Consider the following 13969-nt stretch of genomic DNA (forward strand, 5'->3'; position numbering starts at 1 on the left):
AAATGCCCCACTTTCTGACTCTCTCTCAATAGGGTCAGATGGTAATTGGGTTTCAGAGAGTTAGGAAGGCAGGTAGGTGTGGGGAGGATCTTTAGCAGCTGGAGTTCTGGATACTCTTCTGTCTCCGATGGGGCTATGACAGGGGAGTGTTAATATTTTCAGTTAATGTTTGATGGCATGGAGCCAGAGCCCTCCCGAGGGCCAGAGGCAACGTCTCTGCGGCGAGGCCTGTTTGCTTGGATGCCCTCTTGAGTCTGTCCTTGTATGGTGCCAGAGTGGCTCATGGTGGTCGCTGCTGTGGGCCCTGGCCGTGGTCTGCAAGCAGGCAGGCAGGCTGGCTGGCTGTAGGCAGGAGAATATCCTTAGGTAGCTGGTGTGCTTTGCTTTGGGTCCCAGGCACATTCTCCATTTAAGGGAAAGGGGTCTGCAATCTTCTTGGCTCTGGGTGTGAATGGGCTGGCCTAAAGTCTGTTCATGGCCTTTGCTGGATGTGCTTTTTCAATGAGATCATTCCAGAGTTACATTCCTATGAAATTATATTTCACTGAAGATGTAAAGCTGGATTTGTGTAAAAGCACTGGCACTAAAACTCAGGGCTCAGAGCGGGGCAGAAATGAGAAGAGGGATAAACAGCTTTTCTTTAGAAGGAGGGGAAGGAAAGACAGAAAGAGAGAGAAAACAGTTGTTAAAGGATTTTGCATTGAAAATTGGTGTGCCGTAAGCATACCCAAGGAGTCGGGATTGCCACTCACCCCTGGAAAGGCAGGCTTGATGTTTGTTGTCCCAGCTGCCTCCCACCCCCAGGCGGTTTGGAGGGAGATGCCCTTGAGGCTTCAGTGTGTAAGGTTGCTGGAACGCTGGAGCCGCCCAGGTGTCTCCTGGTCATGGCACTCAAGGCCTATCCCTGCCTTTCTAGCCTCATTTTGCACCATCCCATATCTAATCTAATCTAATTTCTCTCCCTCTCTCTCAGTTTCCTTCTGTCTCGTGCACACACCCACACTGTCACACTCACTCTACTATTAGTATGATACATTGCTACTCACAACACTCCTGACACCAAATGTGTGGGGTTTTTTCTCTTGCATTGGCCAACTTGCCAAACTTGCTGGGCACCAACTGGGGTTTCTTACAATTTAATTCAATTTTGACACTACCTGGAGCTAGCATAATCTCCACAGAGTAAGTAGGGACAAGACTGTTCCCACTTCAGATGCTAATCACAAGCCTGGGCCACCCATACTTTTGACCAATTCACTATAAAGTTGGAGGGATTGGTTCCCACAACCCCCTCCTCAGGTTTGGTAATTTGCTAGAACGGCTCATAGAACTCAGAAAAACAGTTGACTTACTATTAACCCTACTATTAGTATTATGTTTCTATTAGTTTATTATTAAGGATACAACCCAGGAACAGCCAAATGGAAGAGATGCATAGGGCAAAGTTTTGGGAGGGGGTGTATGTGTGTGTGTATATGTTTAGAGCTTCCATTCCCTCTCAGGGTGCACCACCCTCCCAGCACCTTGATGTGTTCACCAACCTGGGAGCTCTCTGAATTCAGAAATTTCAGGTATTTATGGAGGTTTCACTATGTCAGCATGCCATGTTTTGAATGTCCCCTCCAAAACTCATGTTGAAATCTGATTGCCATTGTGATGGTATTAAGAGGTAGGACCCTTCAGAGTGGTTGGGCCATGAGGGCCCAATTAATCATGAATGGATTAATGCTGTCATTGCTAGAGTTCATTTCTGATAAAAACAAGTCCGGCCCCCTCCTGCCCTCTCTCTCTTTTGTGTGTGCTGTTGTGCCCTTCTGCCTTTCTGCTATGGGATGATGCAGCAAGAAGGCCTGCCAGAGTCAGTCATCAATCTTAAGACTTCCCAGCCTCTGGAACCGTAAGAAATAAATCCCCACTTCATTAGCATAAATTCAGGTGTAGTAGAGGGACTTGTTATAAATCACAAAGTAGGCTTCTCTCACCCCCATCCCTTGGGAAATGCCAAGGGTTTTTGAAGCTGTGCCCGGAACTGGGAAGAAGGTGCTGTCTCTCTCTCTCTCTCTCTCTCTCTCTCTGTGTATATGTGTGTGTGTGTGTGTGTGTGTGTGTGTGTATTCCTTATATATAGATATATATTCATTATTATATATATGGAATATGTGTGTATATATATTCCTTATCTCACAGTAACACACATGTGCACACACGTGCGCACACACACACTCACAGCCCCTGCATGCTTGTAGTGTGAGATTGTATACCCCATACTCTATATGATTCTGCTTTGTATCCCTGTGTACACACTGTTCCCCATAGCATGGAATGAATGTCCTTTTCTCCCCTTGTCTGCTGAGAGCACTCTAGTTGCTCTAAAACCCATTTTAGCTTTGCCTCCTCAGAAATCTTTTGTGCTGCCTGCTGACGGTTACTTTCTGGCACCTTCGTGCTGTCACCATTCCTCATGCATCCCGCTGCTCCTGCACATTTCATTTGATAAGTTTTCAAGGAAAAGCCTCTAGTACGGGGCTTAGTAAAGGGTAGGTGCTTGTGAAATGATTGTTGAAGAAAGAAACTAAATGAATGAAGAGTTGGATCTAAGTGAAGGTCATGTACTGCAGGCAGGGCAAACTACGGAAAGGTGTCTAACATGGCATAAGTGCCATCAGAGAGGCTAGGAGATGAGTGTCAGACTGGCAGAAAAGGTGGGGTATGTACTTCCCTGTGCACACAAGTGTGGAGTCGTTCGTGGAGTGGCAAGATAGTCTGTGCAGTGGTGCACACCTGTCATCCCATCTACTTGGGAAGGCTGAGGCAGGAGGATCATTTTAGCCAGGAGTTCAGGGCTGCAGTAGCTATAATGATGCCCCTGCACTCCAGCCTGGGTGACAGAGTAAGACCCTGCTTATAAAAAGATTTTTAAAGTAAATTAGAAAAAAAAAAAAAAAGAAAGCCCAGTGAGTTCTGGGTTCCATAGACTGACTATAGGGATTAGGTCTGGACTTACTCAAGGTGAGATGAAACTACTTTCTGAGCAGTCTTTGCAAAACGACAGCAGGATAGAAGGAAAAGAGCTGTAGCTTTGGAATTGAGGATTCTGGGTGGTGGTGATTATACTGTTAGTAATGATAACATAGTCCTAACTATGAGCCAGACAGTATACCAGGCACTTTACATATGTTAATTCATTTATCCTTACAATGTCTCTGTGAAGTAATGACTACTAATTGTTGATTTATGAAGATTGCAGAGCAATTCTGGACCTGGTTCTACTCTTACTAATTGAGTGAACTGAGGGCAAGACGCTTAGCCCTACTGAGCCCCAGCCTCCTCTTTTGTGAAACGGAGAAGATACCTTTTGCATTTAATCTTCTTGGGCTTATTGGTAGAAAGTGTTTTTGAAAAGTGTACTCTAAAGTACTTTGCATTGAGGAAGAAGGGAAACTTGCAAAGTAATTGTAGTTTAGATACTGGGCTCGTACTTAATGCAGATGCTGCTCTGAGCATGGGCCACATTTGCACTTCACAGCTACACAAGGTGGGCTACTGGCAATCTCTTTGATTAAATGCCAGGATTTGAGCCACTGTTAAAAAAATAAAGAAGTCTTTTTTTGCCCTTTTCTTTCTTTTTTATGTTTTGTGGAGATGGAGCCTCACTATGTTACCCAGGCTGGTCTTGAACTCCTGGGTTCAGGTGATCTGCCTGCCTCGGCCTCCCACAGTGCTGAGACTACAGTCATGAGCTACCGCACTTGGCCCAATATATGAGTTTTATTGGAGCCAAATGTATATGTGAAATGTCATAAGGGACAGATTTTTTGTGCTGAACCAGCCCTTCTTCCCCAGCTAGGGAAATAGTGGTAAAGCTGGGCGGTAGGCATTTGCATGGGGGAGGATTAGGATCAGTGTGGGGCCACTGCAGCAGGTGGCAGAAAGCCTGGCTCAGAGCAGAGGCACAGCCGCTGACTGCAGGGTCCCATGAGCAGGGGGTGTGTGACCCCTTTTTTCTAAGATGAGACACTTATGGGAGTTTTTAGAACCACCGGGTGTGGTGGTTCACACCTGTAATCTCAGCACTTTGGGAGACCGAGGCGGGTGGATTACTTGAGGTCAAGAGTTCGAGACCAGCCTTGTCACTACTAAAAATACAAAAATTGGACGGGAGTGGTGGTATTTGCCTGTAATCCCAGCTACTCAGGAGGCTGAGGCACAAGAATCACTTGAACCTGGGAAGCGGAGGTTGTGGGGAGCTGAGATTGTGCCACTGCACTCCAGCCTGGGTGACAAAATGAGACTCTGTCTCAAAAAAAAAAAAAAAAAAAAAAAAGAGGTTGCTTTACATTGCTGTTACCTTGGCAACGGAGACTGTGTCCCTCAAAGTGGTCCTCTGCTGGCACTAGATACACAAATGTGTCAGCACTTGGGCTTGGCAGCCATTGCTGAGCTAGGCAGTGAGTGATAAGGGGGATAAAGGGGACATAGGGGGAGTGCCTCCAAGAGCTGCAAGGAGGGGCAGTGTGGCCCTTCTAAGCCACATTTCTACAGTATTCTCTGGAGCTTCTTCGAGCCAAGTGGCTTCCTCCATGAGGTTGCAGCTCACAGTGCCTGCAGGCCTGAGGGTTGCCTGGATTGACCATGATGCCTGAGTGTATAATTATAGGTCACTGAACAGAACCCCTAGTCAGCTACATCCCTCAAAAATGCCTAATTGTAGGCTACAAATATGAAAATATACAAGAGCTTAGAAACATGTCATACCTCATTACAGAGAGCAATGGCATGAGTCAGCTGTGACGTGGGTGGCTTTAGTGTGCTTGGTGAGCATGCTGGCAGGTCCAGAAGAGGGCAGGAGGCACATTCCCCAAGCTTCCTGCAGGGAGATTGAGGACTTTGGGAAAAGGGGGAAGTATAAGCTGTGACCATAGCCTAGCCTGCTAGTCATACCTGCAGTTACACAGTTAAAAGAGTCTGCTCACCTGATGGTAGATTTGATTCCTGTTTGGGAATTGTTTCCTGACCAGTTTACAAACCACATTAGAAAATAGCACATTTGGCCAGGCACGGTTGCTCACACCTGTAATGCCAGCATTTTGGGAGGCAGGAGGGTCATTTAAGGCCAGGAGTTTGAGACCAGCCTGGGCAAAATAGCAAAACCCCTATCTCTACAGAAAATTAAAAGACTTAGCTGGCTGTGGTGGCACGCATCTGTAGTCCCAGCTACTCTGGAGGCTGAGGCAAGAGGATCACTTGAGCCCAAGTTTGAGGCTGCAGTGAGCTATTATTGTGTCACTGCACTCCAGCCTGGGAGACAGAGCAAGACCTAGTCTCTCAATGATAAATAAATAAATAAATAAATAAATAAATAAATAAATAAAAGATCCTTGAGGGAAGTGAGGTCATATATAATACCGTATATTACCTAACTGGGCCATACAGATTTTATTGCTGGATTGAGGGAGCCCACTTTGTCTCCGGGTAGGGAGGGGTACTTGAATAAGTGCCCAGCCTGGTTGCTCTGGTCTGGTCTGGCAGTGCTTTCTCACCGAGAGGCCTCTCCCAGCTCAGAAAGAAGCAACAGCTCGATCTAAATCTCTTTCTTTTGTCCCTCCCTGTCCTCCCAACTCCCCTTGGTGTAGATGAGTCTACACACACCCTTGCTGCCAGTGGCTTGCCATTCCTTTTCTGAGTCACCGCCCTTCGTTACCAGATCTCTAGTGGTGATAGTAGAAGGAAGGGTTAATCTGTGGCCCTTGGGGTACTCTTTCCTCCCAGTTTTAAACTTTTTAGTCAACTCTAAGAATGTAGGAATCTCAGTATTGAAAGCGACCTTAGGTGCCACCCATGCCCATCTCAAAGGCAAGGGAATGGACTAACCTTATCTGCCTTTACTGTGGTATTCCCAGCAACTGAGTGGAGTGTGGTAGGGGATGCAAAAAATACTTGCGGAATGAGTGAGTCCCTGTAAATAGCAGCAGCTTCACAAGACCATTGTCATTGCCCCGTTTGTTCATTTTTTTGACGAATATTATGTGCCAGTTCCTTTTAAGTTCTGGAATACTGTGATGAACAACATAGTCCTTGTCCTCTGGAACATATTCTGTAATTGAGAAATAAGGAATTAAAAAGAATTTGTAGTCTCCAGATGGAATTTAAGAATTAAAACTTCTTCCTCATTTTGGCCTCTCTGGGTCTCTCATTTTCTGAGGTCTCTTTGGGGGACCCTAGAAAACACATCTAATCCCTTTTTCACACGAGAGCCTTTCCGGATTCCCAAGCCAGCGATCAGCCTCCCCCTCACAGCCTTCTCTTCTCCAGGTAAACCTCGGTTCCTTCCGCCATTTCTCCTGCGACATGCTTCATTTCTGAGTGCCCTCTCCATTCTGCCCACTGTCCTTAGCATGCAGTCCAAACTGACAGTCTGCCCCTCAGCCAGTTTGGAGTCCACAACAGAATACCACCTCCCACACATTCATTTCCAGGGAGTGTTCCAGCCTGGAGCCTCTCCTTACTCTGGGCTCAGGCGATAGGTGAGGGAAAGAGAAGGTCCTGCCTGGACTTGGCCAGACTGAGAGTATCTTCATATTTGGCCAATCCTGGAATTTGAAATTCTTTTCTTTTGTCTCTTCCCTGCCTCCCCACCATCCTTCCCTTGGTATAGACAAATCTACACACAGCCTTGCTGCCAGAGGCTGCCTTTCCTTTTCTGAGTCACTGCCCTTCGTTACCAGGGAAATTAGCATGAAAAAACGAATTGCAGTTCTATAACTGTATTCTTGTCCTCTGTCACATTCTCCACCCCAGCACCCCCACCTAAAATGACAAAAGTTGAGTCCTGTGACATCACAACAGTTGGCTATTGTGTCAACAACTGTGATGTCACCAACACAGGATTATGACTTCAAGGAAGAATGGAGGGAAGGAGTATAGCTGGCAAGAAACCCCATGGGAAAAAAGAAGATATTTTCATACAGGTCTTCACCCAGAAAGCCTGAGTTGACCCTCCAGTGGATGGTCTGTCAGTGGAAGCACTCTCTTTGGTTCCCATCGCTCCCTGTCTCTTTGGATTAATGATTTGGCTTATGGACATTGCCCAAGTCTGAGTGTGCGTGGAAGGCCCCTGCTGGCCAGCAGGCTTCTAGGCTGGCTTTGGGTTTTATTCATGAAGTTGGAGCTGAGTAGAGCTTTTCAGGGAGGGAGTTCAGAGGGGAGCCTGGGAGCCTAGGGTGAGGCTGATGCGGTTGTGCAGGCGCCTGGGCTGAGGGATAACTGGTGTGCAGGCACTGCTGTGCAGGCAGAGGGGGTGTTCTACCAGCCACTCTGGGAAGCCTGAGTGTGCTGCCACAGGCCTGAATGTTGACTCCTGCCCACTTCTGGGGCTGGGTTGGGCCTGCCCTGGGAACTCCTCTTGGCTCCATGAACAGAGACTTAAAAACACCTGCTGCAGAGACTCCCAGACTTTCTTAGTTCATGGGCCTTAGTGTTTCAGTAATTTTTTTTTTTACAGTGTCCATAGCCCAAAAGAAATACCTAAGTTTTCTTTTTTAAGTAGGTTCGTTTGTTTGTTTATTTGTTTGTTTTTGTATGAAGTCTCACTCTGTCACCCAGGCTGGAGTGCAGTTGGCTCTCTGCAACCTCCGCCTCCCGGGTTCAAGTGATCCTCCTGCCTCAGCCTCCCTAGTAGCTGGGACTACAGGTAAGCACCACCACTCCTGGCTAATTTTTTGTATTTTTAGTAAAGATAGGGTTTCATCATGTTGGCCAGGCTGGTCTCAAACTCCTGACCTCAGGTAATCTACCCGCCTTGGCCTCCCAAAGTACTGGGATTACAGCAGTGAGCCACCATGCCTGGCCTTAAGTAGGTTTAAACAATTAAGTATTTATATCCTAACATCTGAGTAGCCATCTGAAAAAAAATGATATACAGAAATTGAAAGGAAAAATATTTATATTCCATTCTTAAATAACCACAATTACTTACTAATGGAATGTACTAGGTACTGCGTAGCATATCAGACCTTGGAATCAGATTGATTAGTGCCATCCTTATTTCCTGTTCCACATGGCTTTTCACATGGTACTGGCTTTTTTTTTTTTTTTTTTTTTTTTTTTGAGACGGAGTCTCGCTCTGTCGCCCAGGCTGGAATGCAGTGGCCGGATCTCAGCTCTCTGCAAGCTCCGCCTCCCGGGTTCACGCCATTCTCCTGCCTCAGCCTCCCAAGTAGCTGGGACTACAGGCGCCCGCCACCTCGCCCGGCTAGTTTTTTGTACTTTTTAGTAGAGACGGGGTTTCACCGTGTTAGCTGGGATGGTCTCAATCTCCTGACCTCGTGATCCGCCCCTCTTGGCCTCCCAAAGTGCTGGGACTACAGGCTTGAGCCACCGCGCCCGGCCGGTACTGGCTTTTTATCACAGCAACTGCTGAAAACCCAGCCTCAGAAAGAAATGACGTCATCAAAAAGAATGTAATGCAGTCTGTTGTTGAAGCTGTGAACTCATGGGGTGTTCAACAAATGTTGAGTGTTGCTCTGTTTCCCTCAAAAATTTAAAATATTTAGCAGCATCCCTGTGAGTTCATCATGGTGCTCTGGGGCACCTCAGCACACAGTCTGTGAAGCACAGACCTGAAACTGCCAAGCAGCACTTGCTCTGTTTAAAGGAGGAAGAAGAGGCAAGTTCTGTGGTCATCATGGCCCTTAAAGGAGTTGGGCAGGTGGATGGACAGACTGTCTTTCTCTGCAGTCTCAGCTCTAGCAGACTGCATTGTTAGGGGGAAGGTCTTTGTTTGACCAGGGTCTGTGTGTGTGAATCCCTTTCTCTAGATGGGGAAGAATGATGATAGGCATCTCTTACGCTTATTTGTTGTTGACTCAGAGCCCTCTGAACTAGACGGCTTAAAGAAAAATGGGATTTTTGACAACCAGAATTCAGGGGCCAGGCATTGGACCTTCTGCTAATATCCTTTTCTAATATTTTTTTTTTATATTTTATTTTTTGAGACAGAGTCTCACTTTGTCACTCAGGCTGGAGTACAATGGTGCGATCTCAGCTTACTGCAACCTCTGCCTCCCACATTCAAGCAATTCTCCTGCCTCAACCTCCCGAGTAGCTGGGATTACAGGTGCCCAACACCATGCCCAGCTAATTTTTGTAGTTTTAGTAGAGATGGGGCTTCACCATGTTGGTCAGGCTGGTCTCGAACTCCTGACCTCCCAAAGTGCTGGGATTACCGGTGTGAGCCACCATGCCCGGCCTCTTTTCTAATTCTTTATCCAGATAGAGAGGGGCTGCAGGGGTGTACTTGGGATGGAGGGTGGCTTCCTGCCACAAGATGTGACAGAGACCAAAGGACTAATGTGCTCTGGTATCACTTCTAGAGCCTCATGCCAACCTTTCCAGACTCTGGGTTCTGCTACTTATAAAACGCTAGGCAAATTACTTAACCTTTCAGCCTCAGCTTCTTCATCCATAAAATAGAGATAATGGCATCTATTTCATGTAGTTGTAACTAAGATTACACAAGCTAAATGCATGCATAGAACAAGCAAAGCCTGGCTATATAGGTATGCTTTCTTCTCCTACTTCCAAATTTGAGGAAAAAAGGGCTTTCCTCCAAAAGCAAATTGAGCCCTAATGATCTAAGATCTGCAGTTCCACAGTTACCCTCTACTGCTTCTTTTTTCCTTTTTTTTTTTTTTTTTGAGACTGATTCTCGCTCTATTGCCCAGGCTGGAGTGCAGTGGCGCAATCTTGGCTCACTGCAACCTCCACCTCCCAGGTTCAAGTGATTCTCGTGCCTCAACCTCCTGAGTAGCTGGGATTACAGGCACCTGCCTTCATGCCCAGCCAATTTTTGTATTTTTAGTAGAGACGGGGGTTTCACTGTGTTGGCCAGGCTGGTCTCAAACTTCTGACCTCAAGTGATCCACCCACCTCAGCCTCCCAAACTGCTGGGATTCCAGGCTCGAGGCACTGCACCTGGCCTCTCAACTGCTTCTTAATAACTTTGCTCTGTGGATCTAATTTTCCCAAATCTGCTGAGCTCTGTGTCCTGCTTGCTATATTAAAACTTTTTAATGAAGTACATCATACAACACGAACATATACATGTATCCAAGTCAACAAATTTTTACAACCGAACCCATGTAACCAACACTCAGATCAAGAAACAGACTATTATCAATATCCCAGAATCTCCCTCCAGTCTTCCTGACTTCTAATAGCATAGATTTATTTTTGGGTTTTGTTGTTTTCTATAAATAGGCTCATCTAGTATGTATTTTTGGTTTCTGGCTCTTTTATTCAGAATAATGGAGAGATTTATCCATGTTGTGTGTAGCTGTAGATGTTCATTCTCATTGCTGTATAGTAATCATTATGTAAAATACAAAAATTTACCTTCTCTTCTTCTGATTATGAGCATTTGAGTTTTTAGTTTATAGCCATTATGAATGGTGGTGTTATGCACATTCTCATACTTGTCTTTTAATACGCATGTGTATGCGTTTCTGATGGGTATAAAACTAAGAAAGGAATTGCTGGGTCACGGGGTATACCTATATTTAGTTTTAGTTGTGATACCCAGCGTTATTCCAAAGTGGTAGTATTGATTTACACTTCCTCTGTTAGTGTTTGAGAATTCCAGTTGCTTCACATCCTTGCCAACAATAGGTATTTCTTTTTCATTTTATCCGTTCCAGTGGGTATGTTAATAGTATCACATCTCAGTTATAATTTGCATTTTGTTGATGACTAATGAAGTTGGATACCTTTTCATATATCTCTTCACAGTTTGGGTATCCTCTCTGGTGAAGTATCTGTTCTGTTCTTTTGCCATTTTTCTTTTGAGTTGTTTTTTATTTATTTGTAGAAGTTCCTCATATATTCTGGATATGAGTTCTTGGTTGGATGGTCTACTGAGCATATTGTCTTACACTCTGTAGGTTTGCTTTTCACTCTCTTTATGGCATTTGTTAAATGAACAAAGTTCTTATTTAATGTAGTCTAATTTGTCAGTGTTTTTCATTATGGTTATCACTTTTTGTTTCCTTCTAAGAAATTTCTACTTGCTCCAAGATCTTGGCTTTTGCTCATGGTTTTTCTTCTACTTGTTTTTTCTTCTGCCTTTATCTCTTCCAATCCTGCAAGACTCAGCCCAGTGTAATTTCCTGTCTCCTCTAGAAATCCTCCCCAGCATCCATCCTTCCACCTGATTAGATGCCTTTCTCCTCTCTCCCAGAGCTCTGTGTTCATACTTCTATCACAGCTCTTGTTACATTGTACCAGAATCTTTACTTATCCATCTCAGACAGGGTGGGGAGCTGCTCAAGGGCAAGGACCAGAGCATGGCACAGCAGCATGGGGGCCTGGCTGGGAAGATCCCCTCAAGGGGTTCCAGTAAATAGGTAAATGAAATGCCCTCACCTCTCTCTCTTTCTTTAGTTTTCCTATACTACTTCCCAGCCTTTCTTAACCTGTGTCCTCTTTTAATGAACATAAACATCTTTCACACTCTGGGGAGGCAGGGGGGTGGTGCTCTAGATTGAGAGTCAATTACATTACAGTGTTTCGGGGGGGGGCTGAGCAGCAGTGTCCAAAACAGTAGGCATCAGGAAAGGAAGGTGCTGGAATTCATTAAGCTCAGAGAAAGTACCTTTGCAGTGTATAATAGGAAAGCCATTATATATATATATATTTTTTTGAGATGGAGTTTCACTCTTGTTGCCTAGGCTCGAGTGCAATGGCGTGATCTTGGCTCACCGCAACCTCTGCTTCCCGGGTTCAAGCGATTCTCCTGCCTCAGCCTCCCGAGTAGCTGGGATTACAGGCATGCGCCACCATGCCTGGCTGTATTTTGTATTTTTAGTAGAGATGAGATTTCTCTGTGTTGGTCAGACTGGTCTCAAACTCCCAACCTCAGGTGATCCACCTGCCTCGGCCTCCCAAAGTGCTGGGATTACAGGCGTGAGCCACTGGGCGCGGTCTTATAAGCTTTTCAGAGAGCAATTTTAGTTGAGTTATTGGACTGAAGCCACTCCTGTCCAGAATCGTTTGGGTTTTCACAGGGGGAGGCCCCCTTTGGAATTTTCTGAGTGGTTGTGGTTGCTGTAAGTGGGTTAGACCCTTCACTGGGAAGGCCAGAGGGGACTAGAGATGGGCCTGGACTGTGGAGCCCAACCGCTGTTCACCCTATCTAGGGAGGGCTGTTCTAGTTACAGGGTACAGCAGGTGTAAAGGCCCTGGAGTAGGAACTCACCTGGTGTGTTTGAGCGCATGGTAAGTGGACAGTGTGGCTAGAGTGGAGAGAGTGAGGGAGAAAGAGTAGTTGAAATGGGGCCAGAGATATAAAAGGGACACAGACAATGGAGGGCTTTATAAGTCCTTGTAAAGATTTGGGCTTTTACTTTTAGTAATGGGAGCTATGGTTTTGAGAGTTTTGAATAGATGGGGTGACAGGAACCATGATGCTGGTAGGGAGTACATGTGATGGGTGTAGCTCATTGAGGATCTGTTCTTAGTGAAATCAGAAGCAGAGGCAGCTAAAAGAGTGAGGATGAGGGAGGAGGTGTTGAAGCTGAGAGCTGGAGGGAAAGCTAAACCCCAGCCCGGAGACTTCCAGTACCACTGGGCTCTGAGTACCCACTGTTCTTTGTAGATGGCTTCTCATTGGTCTTTGTGTTCTCATTATAGAGGTGGGGTAGTCCCCCTAAGCTATCTGTGGTAAAACGGAGGTATTAGGATTTTACCCAGTGCCTTTAGCTTTTATTATTTCCTAGTCTTCCTTGGAGAAGGTGCAGCTTGTGGATGGTAAGTTTCTTCTAGAGCAGAGGAGGCATCTTGCCATCAGTCAAGTTGAGCTCAGCTAGACCAGAGAGTGTGGGAAGGGTGAGAAGGAGGTCAAGACTTAGAGTCAGGAAGAAGTTGACACTTGAACTGGATATTTAAGAAAGAATGCGGGGCAGGGGACACTGAAGATCAAAGGAGTTAGTTGAACAAAAGCTTGGTGGCATGAACATTCCTGGCATGTGCAGGAAATGTCATCCAGTGAGATGTGGCTGGCCAGAGCAAAGGTGCTGCTGTCGGATAGGACTGTGGCCTCTGGATGGTTGCAATTGCAGGACCCACCACGTTCTCCTTGCCAGAGCGAAAGAGGGCAGTGGTTGGTCCCCAGGAACAGGGTTTTTTTTATGGATCAGGCTTCCAATCTGCCTTCTTTTTCCAAGTGGTGACAAGACATTGGGCAGAGTAGGTGCCATAGTCTTGACAGAGCTAGGATAAGCCACTTGCTGAAAGGCTGAGTTTCCAGAATGGCAGAAACAGCCATGTCTAGGTTTTTAAAACTATGTGAGAAACAACCAGATTTCCTTTGGCCTGGAATTGCCTAACAAGCCCTCACTCCAATTCAGGCTTTCAGGAAGTATTTAAACCCAGCTTTCAACTTCTGCAGGATCTGCACTGAAGTGGAGAAGGACCATCTGGCAGGAAAAGGGACTGAAATATGGTTGAGGTTGAAAAAGCAGACTTAAAGGGCTTTCTTTGAGGAGGAAGGTTGGGAAAGAGGATGTGGGAATGATAAGTGGACAGTGAAGAGATGGAAAAAGTTCTTTTTTTCTGATTATTATGCAACAACAAAAAATCGTCTTTTCCTGTGGCTAGCTGAGAGAGATTTCAGCCTCACGGGTACCTGTAAAACACCCATCTATCCTCTGACCTCCCAGCAAAACAAATGTTGGTTCCTCTCCACCTGACCAGGCTCGCTATCCCCACCACATTTTTACTTGAAGGGCTTTCTGGACCTGGGGCTGAAATGGAAAAGAGCTAAGGTGTGAAGTGTATAAAAGTAGTGAAGGAGAAAAGGTTTACTATTTTGTAGGGAATGGGACAGTCTTGAGAAAATCCTTCCTGGCACTCTTTTCTTTTCTTTTTTTTATAAAGACAGGGTCTCACGCTGTCACCCAGGCTGGAGTGCAGGGTC

The 13969-nt window shown here is 45.8% G+C and overlaps 1 protein-coding gene and 1 long non-coding RNA gene across 16 annotated transcripts in view; one reads left to right on the forward strand and one right to left on the reverse strand.

Annotated features, from left to right (window-relative positions):
* The window catches only part of LOC139357513 (uncharacterized), a 44294-nt gene extending 37648 nt beyond the window's left edge, over window positions 1-6646 (reverse strand). For 3 of the 5 annotated variants that reach the window (XR_011610850.1, XR_011610851.1, XR_011610847.1), the window contains exons 1-3: window positions 6507-6646; window positions 5872-6094; window positions 4756-4867 (exon numbers count right to left, since the gene is read on the reverse strand). This is a non-coding gene — a long non-coding RNA (uncharacterized lncRNA). Of the gene's footprint in view, window positions 1-338; window positions 639-4755; window positions 4886-5871; window positions 6095-6506 lie in introns of those variants that run through there. The other 2 variants (XR_011610849.1, XR_011610848.1) reach the window with 2 other exon arrangements.
* Window positions 1-13969, forward strand: part of DENND2B (DENN domain containing 2B) — a 177910-nt gene that overhangs the window by 97629 nt on the left and 66312 nt on the right. The gene's annotated exons all lie outside the window — the stretch shown is intronic.

This window comes from Macaca nemestrina, chromosome 12 (assembly GCF_043159975.1).
Source record: "Macaca nemestrina isolate mMacNem1 chromosome 12, mMacNem.hap1, whole genome shotgun sequence".
In the NCBI taxonomy this organism is placed as follows: domain Eukaryota; kingdom Metazoa; phylum Chordata; class Mammalia; order Primates; family Cercopithecidae; genus Macaca; species Macaca nemestrina.